At 40.7% G+C, this 6,200-nt stretch overlaps 1 pseudogene; it reads left to right on the forward strand.

The window, feature by feature from the left end:
- Positions 1-429: 429 nt before the first annotated feature.
- LOC130855994 (phosphatidylethanolamine-binding protein 1-like) lies at positions 430-970 on the forward strand (annotated as a pseudogene).
- Positions 971-6,200: the final 5,230 nt, after the last annotated feature.

Below are 6,200 nucleotides of genomic sequence, written 5' to 3' on the forward strand. Positions count from 1 at the left end.
CCATTTCCCTTTCAAGAAACATTTCTCCCCAATCAGAAACCACCTCCATGGGACTCCCTTGTATTCACCGATAGAGTTAGAAGGTGAAAAAATTACTCAGCTTATTAAAACATTCTCATAAGTACAGATCGGAGCCCAAAAGCTCATGCCTTGACTCCAGAATTCTAGGGAATGCCAACCTCCGTGGATGTCATAAACTTATACTACATCAATATACCTCTACATCCCCTACAGAATGCCCTGGTTTCTTCTTTCAATTTTTCCTCCTTCCTATTCTGTTTTGCCCTTTTATTGGTTAAAAATAAATGATGTACTTTTTTCTTATTTTGAAAGCAAATGTTCAATGTAAGAAAAATTAGAGGTAGACCAATAAGAGTCAGTGCTGCTGTCCTGCGACTTTCCCTGCTGTCCACCCCGCTGGGCCCTGTGATGCTGCTGGACTTCAGCAAGCGGTCCAGGCCCTTGAGCCTGCAGGAGGTGGACCAGCGGCCACAGTACCTGCTGCAGGTCAAATACGACAGGCAGGGGTTACCGAGCTGGACAAAGTGCTGACAACGACCCAGGTGAAGCACCGGCCCACGAGCACTGCATGGGATGGAGTTGATCCAGATAAATTCTGCACATTGGTCTTGAGAGACCCGGATGCCCCAGCCAGAAGGGCATCATTTCCTGGTGGTCAGCGTGAAGGGCAACCACATCAGCAGTGACACAGTCCTCTCCGATTACGCGGGCTCTGGGTCCCCCAAGGGTACAGGCCTTCACCACTATGTCTGGCTGGTTTACAAGCAGGATGGGCCGCTGAATGTGACAAGCCCTTTCTCAGCACCTATCTGGAGACCATCATGGCAGATTCACAGTGGCGTCTTTCTGCAAAAGGTATGAGCTCAGGGCCCAGGTGGCTGGCACATGTTACCAGGCTGAATGGGATGACTGTGTGCCCAAATGCCCCGAGCAGCTGTCTGGGAAGTAGAGGAAAGTTAGGAGATGGAAACTGTCCCAGAGTTTCCCCAGCAGTGTTTCAGTTTATCAATACATGTAGATTTCTCCCCTTCCCTGTTCCCAAGCCCTGAGCAGTCAGGTTTAGGTTTAGGGTGACTTTTCCTTCTGCCTGTCCTTTATAATTCTAGGGGGTTTAGGTTTTGATCAAATTTGATCTCTGTTTGGGGGGAAATATTGGTACTATTATAGGGTCATCAAAATGTTAATATAAGAATAGCAACTCCGACTTTAAAGAAGAAAAAAATTGGTAAAAAGACCAGGTCTACAGTATTAGAGCAGAGTAATAAGAGAATCTTCAAGGGAGGTTGGAAAAAAAAAGATTGATTGCCTCTGCCTTTGTGAGCCCGAGGCCAGAATTGTGTGTGATGGCGTCTTCTGCCTTATGTTTTCATGGCTCTTGTCTCTCACCAAGACAACTAGAGGCTGGCATGTCCACTAACCCCCAACGTGGTACATCTCAAGCTGGTTACTGGGTGTCAGTGTCCCACTCTGGCTCCTTTAAAGAGCAATACTGGAAAAAGCAATAGGGAGAGAGTTGCTTTGCTGTTAAAGCCTGGCCATCTAGATGAGCTGCAGGACTAGGTGAGAGGTTATCAGAAATCCGAACGTCTGTGCCCGTTAAATTGACCATTCTTCTTTGGTGTGAGGAAAGCCCGTCTGGAGTTGCTGAATGTTGTGTTAATTCTGCTGTTTTCTTACAATTGAATAAAAATAAAAACAATGTGTGGATGGGAAAAAAGAAAAATTAGAAAGTAAAAATAAGTAATATAGGTAAACATTTTTAATGATCCATAACATCACATGGAGAGACATCCACTTCTAACATTTCAGGATATATATTCAGAACCCTTTCTAGAATGTGTGCCAGCATACTCTTCACAGACTGATGTGTACTGAACTCACTGCTGCTGTAAAAGAACAAGTGGTAAGGGAATTTCCTGCTGGTCCAGTAGTTAGGACTCTGTGCTGTCACTGCTGAGGGCCCGGGTTCAATCCCTGGTTGGGGAACTATGATTCCCCATGCTGTGGGACAGAAAAAAAAAAAAAAAAAGGAATAAGAAAAATTAAAAAAAAATAAAGGAATGAGTGGTAATTTTTCCTTCTTCATTGCCAAGCTAACTCTGTTAGAAGACTGAGCTTCCCAGCCTCAGCAGGTTATCACATTTTAGTTGCAGAGCTAGAAATAGAAGCTAGGAGGTGCTAGAAGGCTAACATCTCACCCACCCAGAATAAGGCTGGTGCTGAGACTGGAGGCCTGAACCAGGACAGAAAGTTCACTTGGGAGGAGGCCAGTAACAGTGGGTTCCACTAACGGGGAAGACCCATGCCCTCGTCCCAGAGAGCCCTTGAGTAGTGATCTGGCTTCTCAGAAAGAAGGACTGAACTCAGAATCTTTGGCCTCATCCTGCAGCCTAAGATCCTTGTACCCAGCTTGGCACAGAGGAAATGAAGCTGCCCTCTGAGAAGGATAGGGACCTGAACAGTTGGAGGCCCACTGTTTGCTACACACCATGTACAACTCAACTAAGATAGGATTTCCAGCCAGTCCTGGTGGGTGGGAGGGGGCCAATTTTATCTCATTTAGAATTGCAAAAGCCCATTGACTGAAAGCACCAGAAAACAGAACCTCTCAGTAAGAGGGAGTTTGGAGAAGTTCCTTATAGGATTTGGGCTTTGTATGGTTACAGCAGCCCTTCCCCCTTATCTGTGGGGAATACAATCCAAGACCCCCAGTGGATGCCGGAAACCACGTATAGTACCAACCCCCATATATACTATGTTTTTTCTTATACTTACATACATATGATAAAGTTTAATTTATAAATTAGGCACAGTAAGAGAATATCCAAATTGCCAGCATCAGTAACTACTCTTCAGCTTTGGGGCCATTATTAAGTAAAATAAGAGTTACTTGAACACAAGCACTACTACTAAGTGACAATGGGCAGGACACATTGAACAAAGGGATGGTTCATGTCCTCTGCAGGGCAGAGCTGGGTGGTGAGAGATTTCATCATGCTACTCAGAATGGCATGCAATTTAAAACTTTACAAATTGTTTATTTCTGGAATTACCCATTTAATATTTTTGGACCAAGATTGACCTCAATTAACTGAAACCACAGAAAGCAAAACCACAGATAAGGGGAACTACTGTACTTTCAAGGAGAAATCAAGAAAGCAGAGATCAAATCTGGGTTGGATTCTGTCAAGAAGAAAGGGCAATTTGGTGATGAATATCTTATAAAACTTCTTGCAAGGGGAAAAACTAAAGTGGGTGAGAGTCGTCATTAAAGAAAGTAGCAGTCACTCATGTTGGAAGATATTTAGTCATTTCTGGGGTTGTAGAGTGGCTTTGTCTTTATCTTCCAAACATGATCAGAGTGGCCTTGTCTGAGCATTGTTTATATTCTATGAACATCATTAATGTCCACATGGGAGCTTCATGATCCAGCTGCCATCAGTGCCATTTTTTACTTTGGTAAACAAAGCAGTGTATCATCTCTTAGACCAAAGTAATATCTATTTTATATATATACACGTACAGATTTTTTTTTACAAATATAAGATTGTACTATACATACTGTTTGATAATTTACATCACCTAATGACACACCAACAACAGTTTTCTATCCCAGTATTCATCTATGTCACTTGAAATGGATGAATGGGGTTCCATTATGCAGACGAGCCATACATATTTAATAATCCCCCATTGCTCTGCATTTAGAATGTTTTCCTTTATGCATGCATGTGCATGTTTGTGTGTGTGCGTGCGTGTGTACAAATGTATTTGTTTTCTAAGTCTGCCATCATGAGGTACCACGGGCTTAAACAACAGAAATTTATTTTCTCACAGTTCTGAAGACCAGAAGTCCAAAACCAAGGTGTGCACAGGGTTGGTTTCACTCTGAGGCCTTTTTCCTTGGCTTATAGATGGCCGTCTTCCTCTTTGTGTGTGTCTCTGTCCTAATCTCCTCTCCTTATAAGGACTAGTCTTACTGGATTAGGGCCTATCCATATGACCTCACTTTATTTTAATTTTCTCTCCAAAGCTTCTATCTCCTAATACAGTTGTGTTTTGAGTTACTGGGAATTAGGACTTCAACAGATGCATTTGGGGGGTGGGGGAGGGGGGTGGGATGGGGATGAGACACAATTCTGTCCATAACAGTGTGTGCGTGTGTGTATGTCTATAATCAGTGCTGAAATGAACATCTCTGTATCTAAGATTTTGTATACATTCATAGTTATTTCCTTATGATAAGTTTATACGGATAGGATTGCTAAGTCAAAATGAGATCACAGTTCTAAGGCCCTTGGTAATATTATCAAATTGCCCTTTAAAAGTTGTTACAATGTACACTCTCATAAAGCAGTATAGGAGAGTGATATTAGCCCTGTTTCTTTCAGTGAGCTTTGTAATTTTGCAATTATCTGAATCAGGCTCCCTGACTTCAAACTATACTACAAAGCTACAAAACAGTGTGATACTGGCATAAAAACAGAAATATAGATCAATGGAACAAGATAGAAAGCGCAGAAATAAACCCAGGCACCTATGGTCAACTAATCTATGACAAAGGAGGCAAGATTATACAATGGAGAAAAGACAGTCTCTTCAATAAATAGTGCCAGAAAAACTGGACAGCTACATGTAAAAAAATGAAACCATAACATTGTTTAACGCCATACACAAAAATAAACTCAAAATGGATTAAAGAGCTAAATGTAAGACTGAATACTGTAACACTCTTAAAGGAAAATATAGGCAGAACACTCTGATATAAATTGCAGCAATACCTTTATTGATCAGTCTCCCAGAGTAATGGAAATAAAAGCAAAAATAAACAAATGGGACCTAATTAAACTCAAAAGCTTTTGCACAGCAAAGGAAACCACAAACAAAACAAAAAGATAACCCACGGAATGGGAGAAAATATTCACAAACAATGCAATCAACAAGGGATTCATCTCCAAAATTTACAAACAGCTCATGTGGCTCAATATCCAAAACACAAACAACCCAATCAAAAAATGAGCAGAAGACCTAAACAGACACTTCTACAAAGAAAGCATACAGATGGACAAGAGGCACATGAAAAGATGTTCAACATCACTAATTATTAGAGAAATGCAAATCAAAACTACAGTGAGGTATCACCTTACACCAGCCAGAATGGCCATCATCAAAAAGTCTAAAAACAGGACTTCCTAGGTGGCGCAGTGGTAAAGAATCTGCCTGCCAATGCAGGGGACACGGGTTCGAGCCCTGCCCTGGGAAGATTCCACATGCCATGGATCAACTAAGCCCATGTGCCACAACTATAAAAAAATAAATAAATAAATAAAATAAAATAATAAAAGAGTGAAATGTGGACCTTTAAAAAAAAAAAGTTAAAAAAAAAAAAAAGTCTAAAAACAATAAATGTTGGAGAGGGTGTGGAGAAAAGGGAACCCTCCTACACCATTGGTGGGAATGTAAATTGGTACAGCTACTATGGAGAACTGTATGGAGATTCCTTAAAAAACTAAAAATAAAGCTACCGTGTAATCCTGCAATCCCACTCCTGGGCATATATCCAGAGAAAAACGTGATTTGAAAGGATACATGCACCCCAGTGTTCATTGCAGCACTGTTTACAATCGCCAAAACATGGAAACCACCTAAATGTCTATCAACAGATGAAGGGATAAAGAAGATGTGGCACATATATACAATGGACTATTACTCAGTCATTAAAAAAATGAAATAATGCCATTTGCAGCAACGTGGATGGACCTAGAGATTATCACACTAACTGAAGTAAGTCAAACAGAGAAAAACAAGTATCATATGATATCACTCATATGTGGAATCTAATTTAAAAAATGATACAGATGAACTTATTTACAAAACAGAAACAGACTCACAGACTTAGAGAATGAACTTATGGCTACTGGGGGGAAGGGTGAGGGGTAAGAATAGATTGGGAATTGGGGATTGACATATACACACTGCTATATTTAAAACAGTTAACCAACAAGGACCCACTGTAAAAAAAAAAAAAAGTTATTAATTTTTTAAAGGCTGTTACAATGTACACTCTCACAAAGCAGTATAGGAGAGTGATTTTAGCCCTGTTTCATCCAGTGTGCGTTGTAATTTTGCAATTATCTATATTTATTAGTTTCACATTTCCCAGATTTGTCTACCTCCAT

This window comes from Hippopotamus amphibius, chromosome 6, assembly GCF_030028045.1.
Source record: "Hippopotamus amphibius kiboko isolate mHipAmp2 chromosome 6, mHipAmp2.hap2, whole genome shotgun sequence".
NCBI classification, from domain to species: domain Eukaryota; kingdom Metazoa; phylum Chordata; class Mammalia; order Artiodactyla; family Hippopotamidae; genus Hippopotamus; species Hippopotamus amphibius.